Here is a 14,202-nt window from a genome sequence, read left to right on the forward strand (position 1 = left end):
CAGTGGAAGTAGGTGTGTCTCTGAATCTTTCGCCTGTTCTTAAGACCCTTTTCCTCCTATTGGATTGTCTTGTACAGCCTCAGGAGGAGGGTTTTCACCTTGTCTTATTGTATCTTGTTTTGGCCTGTCTTCCTGTAATCTCCTGAAGACCTGCACTTTCCTGAAGAGGAAACAGAGATGGGGGAACCTAGAAGGAATTGTGGGAGGGGAAACTGGTTGAGATTTATTATTTGAGAGCTGAATCTATTTTCAATACAAGCAAAATCACGAAAGAGAGAAAGAAAGAAAGAAAGAAAGAAAGAAAGAAAGAAAGAAAGAAAGAAAGAAAGAAAGAAAGGAAGGAAGGAAGGAAGGAAGAAAAAGAAAGCCTAAGCTTATCTTTGTGCAGATTAAAGAACCTCACACTAGAAATGCTTGTTTAGAAAATTGTACCAAATTCTGAGAATATTATCTTATCATTAGTCTTCCCTTAGTTGTTGATTTCTGGCCAGATTTATATTCTACTTTTCTCAGAAAGGAAATACAAGCAACAAAATCATCCATCCTGTATATTTTCCTAATGTCTTCTGTTCTCTTGTTCTTTAAAGTCTTATCTGTTGCTCTCTATATTGCATTATTTAAAGACTATTTGACATATTTACTACTTGTGAGGCGCTAACTTACGAACAAGGTTTATTTTAACATGCTGTGATAGATTTTCAAAAAATTCAAGTTCAATTATTTATAGACTAATTTTCTGTTTGCTGTCTACTGCATGGCAAAGTGAAAAGTTCACAAATCCAGCCAGATGACACTTGCCTCCTCCTATTCTAGGGCACTGACATTTCTTGGTGGGCTGACAGTAAATCATAAGTCCCCAGGCTGCTCGTTAACTTTTAGAAGTTGATATAGTAACTTATAAGTTTGGACTCCCTTGGATGAACATGAATTCTGCTTATGGATACTATTTATAAAACAATACTTACAATGGTAATAAATGGTGCCTCAAAGACTTACTTTAATTATGTTGAACTTGAACCTTGAAAACCACTGATGTTTCCTATTAAACTCGTCTTTGATGCTCAGGAAGCTCTACAGATAGAGTTTTCACAAAATGTAAATTGTAATTCCATTGAAAAGTGTGTCACTGTCAGACCTCTGGGCATCCATCAATCACCTGTGATCTCCCAGTCATTTATCATGGTTATCAGAGATTGGTACCATTTGCTCAAAGTAAAACTACAAACATTAGAGATTCATGGCATTCAGCTCGGATAATAACACTATAATAAGTCAATGATTACCCCAAGTAATAAGGACATCTTTGAAATGAAGTATGGGTTTATTAAACATATTTTAGAACTCATACTGACATAGCCAGGCGGTGGTGGCGCACGCCTTTAATCCCAGCACTCGGGAGGCAGAGACAGGCAGATCTCTGTGAGTTCGAGGCCAGCCTGGGCTACCAAGTGAGTCCCAAGAAAGGCACAAAGCTACGCAGAGAAACCCTGTCTCAAAAAATCAAAGAAAAAAAAAAAGAAGAAATCATACTGACATAAAATAGATTTCATATATAAACAGATTTTTATTGACAATTTAATTTTCAGTAAAAAAAATTGTATAGCCAAGTTTTATAAAACTATAATTACATATTTCTATCATGTGACAGACTAAAATATGGAAAAATCTTGGGTAAAATACTGGGGAATTTATTTCATATTTCTGAATACATAGGATCTAGAGAATGCATCTGTCATATAAATTTTGTTTCTCTGTTTAACTATTTTGTGGCTATTTATGGAAATAATCCCACTTATGCATGATCAGAGATTATTTGATTAGTAGTTAATAAAAGCAATAATTTAGTTCATGAACTGAAAATCAATAGAGTTTATTGAAAGGTAGGAAAACAAAATTATTTCTCATATTTAGAAAATAAATGAACAATTTCTGATACTTTTTTTTTCCTTTTTCGAGACAGGGTTTCTCTGTATAGTTTTGCACCTTTCCTGGAACTCACTTTGTAGACCAGGCTGGCCTTGAACTCACAAAGATCTGCCTGCCTCTGCCTCCCGAGTGCTGGGATTAAAGGCATGCGTCGCCGCCACCTGGTTCAGTTTCTGATACATTTAAATATATGCCCTTAGGTTCAGTAATTTACAGGTAGTCACAGTTAATCCAAGGTTTATTCTAAGACCATATCAAATTCATGCATTTTTGTGAACTTATCGAACACTAGATAAGGAACCCAGGAATCCTTTCCTATAACTTATTCATCTGCATATTTATAATAAACCGTTAATCACAAAAGGAATCCAGTACTCACTGTTACCATGTGCTTCAATGTTTATGCACTTTGTTTCTTCCCCCTGCCAACTGCTGATCTTTTCACTATCTCCATCATTTTATCTCTTTGTCAGAATACCCAGAAGTTGAATCATGTTTGTTTATTCTATCATGTCTTAAAGGAAATCTTGATTGTTTACAAGTTTGAAGGGAAGGGTTATGATTAAAATGATTATGAATGGTGGCATTTAGTATTGTGCAAATACCAGGACTTCACTTTGTTTGGGTAAATATCAAGCACATATTTTCTGGATTATGTGCTAAGATTATATTTTTTAAAGTGAGGAACTGAGGAACTGTCCTCTAAAGTAGGTGTGATATCTTGTGTCAACATCAACATTTTGGATGTCCCTGTTATTACACTTTCAATGATATTTTGGGTTGTCAGTACTCTGAGTTTTGGACATTCTAACACATCTTTATTAAAATCTTACTGTTTGTTTTAGAAGTATCTAACATAAGATGTTGTTGTCTTTTCACATGTACATTTCCATCTAATTCTTTGATGCTGTGTTTCTTCAAAATTATTACTAATTTTAAACTGTATCTTACTTTTTAGTTTATAAAAAAATTGTATATTTAGCAAACTAGTCTTGCATCATATATGTGTTTTAAAAAAATTCCTTGCAGTCTGTGCATTATGTGAATAGTACCATTTCCCCATAAATAGTTAAATGAAATAAAATTTTAGAGTTTTCCTTGGATTATTTGACTTTTGATCTAAAAACTGATCAAAGCTGGTCACAAAGGTTTTTAACTAAAATTTTAATAAAATGTTTAAATATTACACTTTATGTTTTAGACATATTATCCACACTGAATTTTTTTGTGCAAAAGGTAAACTCTGTGTCTATTTTTTGAAGTTGTACTTTTCTTGCTATCACTATTATTGATATTGTTAATATTTATATGTATTTGCATATTGCTTAACAACAAAGATAATGAAAATTGTGCAATTACTGTTTGAAGTATCATTCACCAGCACAATGTGACAAGCTTGGACTTGTGCTCAGTTATGTTTTCAAAGCCAGTGATTTAAACTTCTACCATTTTTCTAGTTGCTACAAGATCCAACCATGTTCATAGAGCACTTTCTAGGCTTGTCTCCACCAATGCACAGATCCTCACTTTCAGCAAAGTGGCCAGATACAAAATTAAATTACAAAAATCAATAGCCCTTCTATGTACCCATAACAAAGAAAGTAAAGGAGATCATGGACACATTCAATTCACAATATTATCATAAACAATAAAACATATAGGAATGAACCTAACAAATAAGGCAAAAAAAAATCTCTACAATAAAAACTTCAAAATATCTGAAGAAAGAGATTGAGGAAGCCACTGGAAAATGGGAAGACCTCTCATGTTCATGAATTTGTAAAATTAATGTAGTGAAAATTGTATTCCTCCAAAAGTAATTTAGATATTCAATAACATCCCAATCACAATCCCTATGACATTCTTTATATAAGTAAAAAAAAAAATCCTAAAATTTGTATGTATGCACAAAAGATTCCAGATAACCAGAGCAATTCCATGGAATATGAATGATTTAGGAGGAATTGCCATGCTATATCTCAGTAAATATTTAATTTAAAGACAATAATTAATCCAATATAGCATGAATCTTAGAAAGTCTTATTAATTAAATCAAACCCGAGGCCAGTTATTGGGGTCAATGCTGGTAGATCAGAGAGACAGAACAAGCCACAGCTAACCTCACCTGGCCAACTTCTCAGCTGGTCTTGTTTCCTCAGACTGGAAGCTTCTGTGTCCTCATCCCAATGGCTCTCAGCTGAACTGCTGCTCAAAAGACTGAAGCTTAAAAAGCTAAAAGCTTCACCAGCCAAATACTTCTAGTTTCTGGTCCTCACGCTTTATATACTTTTCTGCTTTCTACCACCACTCCCTGGTATTAAAGGCTTGCTTTCTGGGATTAAAGGTGTGGTGAGTCACCATGCCTGTCTCTATCCTTGAACACATGGATGTCTGCCTCTAGAATGCTAGGATTAAAGGTGTGTGCTACCACTGCCTATCCTTTATGTTTAATATTGTGGCTGCTCTGTCTCTGACCCCAGATAAGTTTATTAGCATGCACAATATTTGGGGGAACACAATACCACAATCCTATTATCTTAGAACTGCTATGGTTACTAGATTGAGCCTACTAATTATCAGTCACGGGAGGAAGAGGGGCATGCAGGAACATATCTTTTAAAACTGAGCTATTGGGTATTGCTTGAAGAGGTGGAATCATACTCTTCAGTTTTAGATTCATGCAAAGCCCACTAAGCTCTTAAGGATAGCTCCAAACCCAGAGTTAGACATAAAACTCCAGTTAAACTTAGAGGATCAAAAACCAAATGAATAGACATGAGTGTAAAAGAGAAGGGAAGATGCAAGAATAGAATGAGATGAATGAAGTCAATATGTATTGTGTAAAAGTGTGATATTACCAAAGGATTAGATAAATAATTTAAAAACTAAATGGGAGGTACAGTCAGGAGAAAAGGTCACTTTTCAGCTGAAAAGGCCCACTTGTCAGCTGAACTGCATCACTCCATAGATTCTGCTCCAGTGATCCATTCTATATCATGCTTCCCTAGCTCTTCAACCAACCCCCTGCCAGCCCTGTCCCCAATCACTGAGGATTTCAACTTTTCAGTATACCTCACACTACTCAGAATACCAGTCCATATCAGTTGGAAGAAAAGGAATAGGCTAAACCAGTCTGAGTACAGAGAACCATTGTTGCCACAAAGGTCAAGCTAGCCTTGAGATTGCTAGCCCCCAATTTGGACAGAGACTCCCTAGTAGATCAGAGGTCATATCATAACCAGAAATCCAGGCCACAGAGACAAGAAGACAAAAGAGGAAATGGAAGCTAATAAACAAAACACCTATCCAACAAGACAAACTCAGAAACCAGTAACTAAAACTATAATCATCCCGAAACCGTATGTCTAAATGCCAGTGGAAGAACACAATCAACAGCAGACAGGGCAATATAACACTAACAGAGCCCAGCTCACCTGCTACAGAGAGACTACAGTTACAAGACAACTGAAACAAAAAAGAATGACCTTAAGAACAACTTTACAAAGGTAGGAAAGGTCCTTAAAGAAGAAATGAAAAACATCCCTTAAACAGATCAAGGAAAAGACAAACAAAAATTGGAGGAAATCAATTAATCCCTTAAAGAATGCCAAGGAGACAAAAAAAACATAGAAACAGGTGAAAGAAATTATTTGAGACCAAAACATTGAAATAGAAGCAATAAAGAAAATGAACTGAAAGAATTCTAGAAATGGAAAATCTGGGAAAGTGAACAAGAACTACAGATTTCAAGTATCATCAACAGAATATAAGAGAGGAAAGACAGAATCTCAGGCATTGAAGATATGTTAAAAGAAATAGATTCATCAGTCAAAGAAAATGTTAAAAACCCCTAACGTAAAACATCCAAGAAATCTGGGATTCTATGAAAAGACCAAACTTCAGCACAATAGTACTAGAAGAAGGAGAAAAATCCCTGCTTAAAAACACAGAAAATATATATACCAAAGTCATAGAAGAAAATTTTATTAATCTAAAGGACATGCCTATAAAGTTTCAAGAAACTTGCAGAATGCCAAATAGATTGGCTCAGAAAAGAAAGTCTCATGCCATATACCAATCAAACCACTAAACATACAGAACAAAGACAGAATATTAAAAGCTGCAATGGAAAAGGGGTTCTACTCTCTCCATATCTATTTGGTATAATACTTGATGTTTTAGGTAGAGCAATAAGACAACTAAAGGAGATCAAAGGGGATACAAATTGGAAAGGAAGAAGTCAAAGTATCAATATTTGCAGATTATGTGACACTATATATAAGCAACCTCAAAAATTTTACCAGGGAACTCCTACAGCTCATAAACACCTTCACTAAAATGGCTAAATACAAGATTAACTAAAAATAGATCAATAGCCCTCTTATATACAAATAATAAAAGGACTGAGAAAGAAATCAGAGAAACAACACTCTTTACAGTAGCCATCAGTAGTATAAAATATCTTGGAGTAACTCTATCCAAACAAGTGAAAGACCTGTAGAATAAAAACTTCAAGTTTTTAAATAAGGAAATTGAAGACGCTATCAGAAGAGGGAAAGATCTCCCACACTCATGCATCAGTAGGAATTGCATAGGAAAAATTGGCCATCCTACAAAAAAGCATTTAACAGATTCAATGCAATCCCCATCAACATTCCAACACATTTCTTTATAGATCTTGAAAGAACAATACTCAGTTTCATATGGAAAAACAAAAACCTGGGATAACAACAAAAATATCCTATAAAATTAAAGAAACTCTAAAGGTCGCCATCCCTGATTTCAAGATGTACTATACAGGATACTGGCACAAAAAATGGAACATTGATCAATGGAATTAAATGGTAGCCCCAGATGTATATCCACTTACCTATGGACACCTGGTTTTTTATCAGGAAGCCAGAAATACACAATGAAATAAGAAAGCATCATCAACAAAAGTTGCCTGTCTAACCTGATGTCAACAAATAAGAAAATGCAAATAGATCCATATCTATCACATTGAACTAAACTAATGTTCAATTGCGTCAAAGACCTCAACATAAAACCAAATATACTGAACTCAATAGAAGAGACATGGTGAATAGCCTTGAAACAATGGCACAGGGGTTAAATTCTGGAAATGAACACTGATAACACAGTCCCTAAGACCAACAATCAATAAATGGACCTCAATAAATTGAAAAGCCTCTGTAAGGCAAAGGACAGCCTCAATATAATGGCAGCCCACAGAGTGGGAAAAGATATTCCCACATATGACAGGGGTCTAATATCCACAATATATAAAGAACTCTAGAAACTAGACATCAACAAACCAAACAATCAAATTAAAAATGGGGCACAGATCTAAACAGAATTCTCAACGGAGGAAATTCAAATGGATGAGAAATACTTAAAGAAATGTTTGGCATCCTTAGACATCAGGAAAATGCACCAAGTTCGAGATTCCATCTTACTCTTGTCAGAATGGCTAAAATCAAAAACACAAGTGACATATCATGCTAGTGAGGATTCAGAGCAAGCGAAACACTCCTCCACTGCTAATAGGTGTGCAACCTTGTACAGCAACTTTAGAAGTCAATATGGCGATTTCTCAGAAAATCTGGAACTGATCAACCTCAATACCCAGCTATACCACATCTGGGCATATACTCAAAGGACACCATATCCTAGTTTTCACAGCAATTTTATTCATAATAGTCAGAAACTGGAAACAACCTCAATGTCCCTCAACCAAAGAATTGGTACATTTACACAATGGAGTGTTTCCAAGCTGTTAAAAACAATGACATCATAAAATTTTCAGGAAAATGGATAGAATTTTAAACATCATCCTGAGTGAGATAATCCAGATCCACACATCCAAGCATGGTATGTACTCATTTATAAGTGGATATTAACTGCAAAGTAAAAGATATGGTAAGGTTCACAGACCCAGAAAGGCTAAGCAGTAAGGGGGGCTTAAGTGAGACACAGACTTTCTTGAGAACGGAAATAGAATAAATTTCACCGATAGATGGGTAATGGGTGGGTTTGGGAACAGAAAACATCAACTATGTGGTTTAAGAAAAACAACTGGAATTGGGGAGCATTTCAGGACAAGGTAGAAACACAGTAACAATGAATAATCTCCTAATAATGGGGTACACGGAGCCTGAATTGGCCATCTCTGTAATCAAACAAATCCTCAAGTGGAGAGATTGGGACATCAACCCAGCCACAAAACCTACAATATTTCCCTCCCTACAGAGTGGTCTGGGATCAGAGTTTAGCAGAATCCTCATCAAAGAGACCAGAGAGGCTTCACCTAGCAATGAACAGGAGCAGACGCAAAGTCCCACAGACAAACATTAAACAGAGCTTGGGGAGTCCTGTGGGGAAGGGGAGAAAGGATCAGAGGAATAAGAGAGGTCAGGAACACCAAATGAACATGGCCCATGGAATCAATTGACTGGGACTCATTGGAACTCATGGAGAACAGGAAGCCTGTAGGTTTCTGACCTAGGTCCCCTGCATACATGTTATGGCTGAGTAGCTTGGCATTCTGGTGGGATTCTCAACAGTAGGAGTGGGGGCAGCGTCTGAGTCTTTTGGTAAATCCATGCGGTAAAAGGAAAAGAACCATCCCCGAAAATTTGTTCTGTGACCTTCACAAAAGCCCCTCACAGGTGCACAAATGCATACACATATACGATCATACTATAAAATAAATAAAAATGTAAAATAGGAAACCCAAGATTTCTTTGTCATAAGAAGGTACTCTGGCCAGTGGTGGCACATGCCTTTAATCCCAGCACTCGGCAGGCAGAGGCAGGCAGATCTCTGTGACTTCAAGGCCAGCCTGGTATACAAAGTGAGTTCCAGGAAAGGCGCAAAGCAATACAGAGAAACCCTGTCTCAGGGGGAAAAAAGAAAAAAAAAAGAAGAAGGTACTCTGCAGGCTATGGAAAGAGAAATTCAGACACCAACCTAATGACAAAACCTTCAACCTACAACATGTTCTGCCTGCAAGATGTGCTGGGGCAAAGGTGGCTCAGAACTTGTGGGTGTGGAAAACAAGTGTCTGGTTCAACATGAGTCCTACACCCCAAGGGGGAGCTCATGACTCATACAGCCTTGAGGGCCAGAAACCTGAGACTGGATAGCCCAGAATCTTAGGGTAGAACCAAACATAATTGAAAAAAATAATCAATGTAATTATTCCTAACTATATTATTTTATACTCATAGCCTTGTCCAGTCATCACCAAAGAGGCTTCCTCTAGCAACAGGTAGGAATAAATACAAAGACCTATAGCCAGACATTATTCAGAGAGTCTAAATTGGATAACTCCATCAGGTCATTCCCCTCAGAAATCCAGGAACCCCACAGAAGATGAGGAAAAAAGACCGTAGAAGTCAGAGGGGACAGAGGATTGATCATGGCCCACTGAACCAACTAAGTAAGTATCACATGGGCTCACAAACTGAAAATGGGGCTTGCATGGGTCTACACCAGGTCCTCTGCAAATATGTTATGGCTGTTAGCTTATTGTTCTTATGAAACTCCTAACAGTGGGAGTGGGTGTGACTGACTCTTTTGCCTTCTTCTGAGACACTTTTCCTCTTATTGAGATGCCTTTTCCAGCCTTTTACCTTGCCTTATAGAATTTTGTTGTGTCATGTTTGGGCAATATCTTTTGGTGGCCTGTGGATTTCCAAAGAGGAAATAGAAGAGAAGTAGATCTCAGGAAAGTTGCAGGGAGCTAAGAGGAGTAGAGGAAAGGGAAAATATGGTTGGGATACATTATATAAGAGAAGAAACTATATTCAAACAGAGAAAATCACACACAAAAATTAAACCTGACGGGCAATTCAAAGAAATAATTCATTGAATTAAAGTTGATAGAAATAATGAATGACAAATAATCAAATCTCATATTATTTATTATGAGTCATTTGTAAATGAGCTCAAATATCTTAACTAGAGAGTGGTAAGAATAATGGCTGGCTCTTCTATTTCCTTGATTCTTCAGATTTAACCCAATATCTGGCCCTGTTTTGGTTTATTTTAATAAGATCTTTTAGCAACTGGTGTTATACCATCATCTAACAGGACAGGTCTTTCTGTGTCTCATCTGTCCCTTCCACAAGACACTTCTGATATTCACCCAAGGCTGTCTCTGGTCAAGACTGACACCCAAGCTTTCCATTAAATGAGAATGACCAGAATCTGTAGAAGAGGAGAGAAGGGTACATTGTTTGCTGATGCTGCAAGAGGCAGGTTCCAGAATCCACACACAGCTAAGACACAGCAATTCCTGTTGCCTGGAAATGGTGTTGATAACTTATTTTTCATTTCTTGACAGAGAAAAGCAAACTAAGTCAAAGTTTGAGAAACAACCAAGAAGGCAGAATGGAACAGAGTAGCAAGCAGGAAGGACAAGGAAGACCCCCAGGTAATCAGAGAGAAATGTGTGCTTAACCAAAATTCTACTGCAATTCTTGATCTGTGATTCTCTGGATTATGGCAGACTCCAGATGTAAGCAGCTGTGGTGAGGAGAGAGAGTTATTCAATGTTTCCATTTCTCTGACCTTCTCTCAGTAGAGTCAGAGGTTCAGAGGCTGTACTAAGCTCCCTGGGGTGTGGGAGAAGTGGCCATGAGTTTAGGTTGGGACAGCGTTCCTGGGTCCCACTTGTCCTGTGAGAGCCCCTGTTATTCTGAAATGTATTTTCTAAACCTGAAGACACCTATGCTCTCCTGGTGATTGTACTCCTTGCAATCTTCTTCCCAGTAGATGTCCAATCCTTGGCCAGCAAGCAAGTGCTGGTAATCTCATGATACTTGAATGAGGGCACTGTGGCTGATCAGTGTGCAGGAAGAGTTCAGATGTGCATGTGCATGCTGGGAAATATTCTGATCCCATCCCTCTGTCATTTGAAGGTCCTTTCCATAGGACATGGAAAGACTGTGAAATCAGGATCATCATTCTGGAGTGGGAAGTCATTAAACAGGAAGTGGCAACACAGGAGGAAGATTAATGAAAAAAAGTCAGGTCTATTCGCCAAAGATTCTACCAGCGGGGCCTGAGGAAGACCTGGTATGACTGTTTGCAACTGATGAAAGATCTCCACTTGTTGCACCAAAGGCTCTCTCGGGAGAGAGCAGGGGTCAAACCCTTGTTTTCACCATATTCAGAGGACCACTACAGGATCCTTGGTCACAGACAAGAGTGGAGCCACTTCCAAGATTAGTCCCATCTGAAGAGGCCCTGTCTATTTTTTTTTTTTTGGTTTTTCGAGACAGGGTTTCTCTGTGTAGCTTTCAGTCTTTCATGGTATTCACTCTGTAGCCCAGGCTGGCCTGGGACTCAGAGATCTGCCTTGCTCTGCGTCCGGAGTCCTGGGATTAAAGGCGTGAGATACCCCTGCCCAGCTATGAGCAATGTAGGCAAGCCCCATTCCCATAGCCTCCATGGCACAAAGCAGCAATGTCTGGCCTCTCTGTGTGTCTAACTCCCTCTCACACCCAAGCAATGGAACTAGGACATGTTTATAGCTGATTTTTGACCAAGGGGCAAATGAATTACTGAATGTGATTCAGGGGGAACAAGAGTCTCTCTCTCTCTCTCTCTCTCTCTCTCTCTCTCTCTCTCTCTCTCTCTCTCTCTATCTATCTATCTCTCTCTGCCTTCTGGACCTAAAAGACAGGGCTTGCATGGACACTGGCTGCTCAGGGAGACTCTCCTGATATGGGGCTCACATCTCAACTCCTTCACTTTGGAATTTGCATACCTGAGGACCTGTAATTGGGCAGAGATCCCAAACCACCAAGTCAGGCATATCAGGAGTTCAAGGTCATCCTAATTCCACTGAATGAGATGTATGTCTATCACCAGGATTCCTGACAACCCTGACTCTAAAGTGGAAGGAAGGATACAGATGCATGTATCTTTCACACTGGTGTCTACCTGTTGACTTCCTCTTGTTCTGTCATTGAAAGTCCATATTAAAGTCTCTTTCTATACTGAATACAGCAGGGAAACCTTCTGTCCCACAGGTGAGAGCAGTGTTCCTCAAATTCCTGATGCTGTCACCTTCAACACAGTTCCTCACGTTGTGGTGACCACCCAACTATTACATCATTTCAGTTGCTGCTTTCTCAGTGCAATTTCCTACTGTTTTAAGTCATAATGACAATGTCTGTGTTTGCTGATAATCTTAGGCCTTCCTTGTGATGGGATTATTCTACCTCTAGAGGGGTACTGACCCACAGTTTGAGAACCACTGGGGTGGATAAGCAACTGTGTGCCTCTGTAGGAGAGAGAAGCATCCAGGACTGAGGTATTCAGGCTGTGGCAGTATTGAGCTGAAACTGAGACATAGAAGGGTTTGAAGCCTGGCCCAGCATTGGCATCTCCAGTGGAGACTCCATCATAGAAGGCTCAACTGCTCTAGTGCTCCTGACTTTTCCACAGGCCGTGCTTTCCTGCTATCCCCTGTTCTCCTGCACTGCTTCCTTTCTCTCTTTTTGCCTCGAGGTAAAGAAGATGCCAGGATCCACATTCCAATATTTGGACTAGCTGCAGTTTTAGGGATGATCCCCAGTTAGCAAGTAACCACTCCAAAAAAATTCGGTGATTTCAGGTTTTTAATGAAGTTGACATGAGATGCAGGTGGGGGTTGGGCTTGGTTGAGCCCCAACTCCATATGCCAGACTAACTTTCTTAATGTCCTGTCCAGGACTATACACTCTCTGAGAAAGGGGGGAGGGGAGCTGAGGGGCAAGGAGGTATAAGGGACAAGAGAAACTTTGGTTGTTATGTAAAATGAAAGAAAAAATATTTAAAAAATATTTATTTATTATGTATACAGTGTTCTGTTTGCATGATGTCTGCAGCATGTTCTTAACTCTGAGTCATCTCTCCAGTTGGTAAGTCTTTGTTTATTTGTTTGTTTGTTTGTTTGTTTTCTGTTTTAGATTTTCCAGACAGTGTCTGTCTGTAGCTTTGGAATCTGTCCTGGAAGTCACTTAGTAGAGCAGGCTGGCCTGCAAATCAGAGATATCAAACTGTCTATGACTCCTGTGTGGTGGGATTAAAGGCCTATGCTACTACTGCCAAGTGAAAAATAGCCTTCTAAATTAAAAAAAAATCATAAAAAGAGAGAAAGAAAGTTTATATGAAATTTAACAAATGTGTTAAAAGTATAAAATCAACAAGAAAGGTGTCCCACATCTTTAATGCCAATATTCACAATTGGGATCCAGGGGTGGCCTGATCAGTGTGAGGTCTTGGAAGATTAAGTCTAAATTGTAGTGAGTTCCAGGACACCCAGTACTACAAAAAAAACAAACAAAAAACAAACAAATAAACACGATCAAACAACTACAACAAAAAACCAGTAATCACAAAAAGCTAATTGAAGTTAGTTGACCTTGTTTTTGTTGGGTGTTGTTGATAATTATAACTTGAGTCAGACCTGAAGAAATCTGGGCCACCCTCCTGTCTCAGCCTTCAGAGATGGGATTCAATCTTGGTGTTCTCCACAGCTGACACAGCCTGTGATCCAGACAAGCTGGGCCTAGATTCAATCACGCCCATAAGCTTTGTAAAGGCCAGATCCTTACAAGGTTCACAGACTTGAGAACTGCAGGGAGGTGAGCAGAGCTCTGTATCCACATTTCAGTCTCTGTTGGACCTGCCATCTCCAGGAACTCTGCTTCTGTGACTGGGTGGAGACAGACAATATCAGAAGGAAAAAAAGTATGTGAGTCCAGGAATTCATTCTGTGTTTTCTGGCAGGCTGGCTGGGAAATTTTTCCTTAAATATTCCCAGAAGATGGACATTGTGGCTCTGGGACAATTCTCCAATCCCAATGATTATGGGATCATTTTGCACTCATGGCAAGCCCAAAGGAAGGTGTTGGTGAATGTGTTCATTGAACAGACCAGGACAACAGGCAAAAATAGAGTTTACCAACTTGAATGTAAAGTTTGCTGAGGCAGATTCTGCTTTATCCAAGACTAGCCCACAATCTCTTGTGTACATGGGAATCATACTCAACTACTCTATGCACCTGTCAAGAAAGAACTGGTATCATTTCCACCAGCCAAATATCTATGTCCTATGGAGGAGATAAAAAAGTATTTGGTCTTATAATTCTTCTGAGGTTTTTAAGTTCGTGAAGCGCAGCTGGAGTGTATGGGGAGAGTTGAAAATGGACTTTTAGCAGTAGGGTAACAGAAAGAAGTTCAGGGAGAATGGGTGAGAGATGGAGAGAGTGGGTGAGGACT

The sequence above is a fragment of the Peromyscus leucopus genome, chromosome 9 (genome assembly GCF_004664715.2).
Source record: "Peromyscus leucopus breed LL Stock chromosome 9, UCI_PerLeu_2.1, whole genome shotgun sequence".
Classification (NCBI taxonomy): Eukaryota; Metazoa; Chordata; class Mammalia; order Rodentia; family Cricetidae; genus Peromyscus; species Peromyscus leucopus.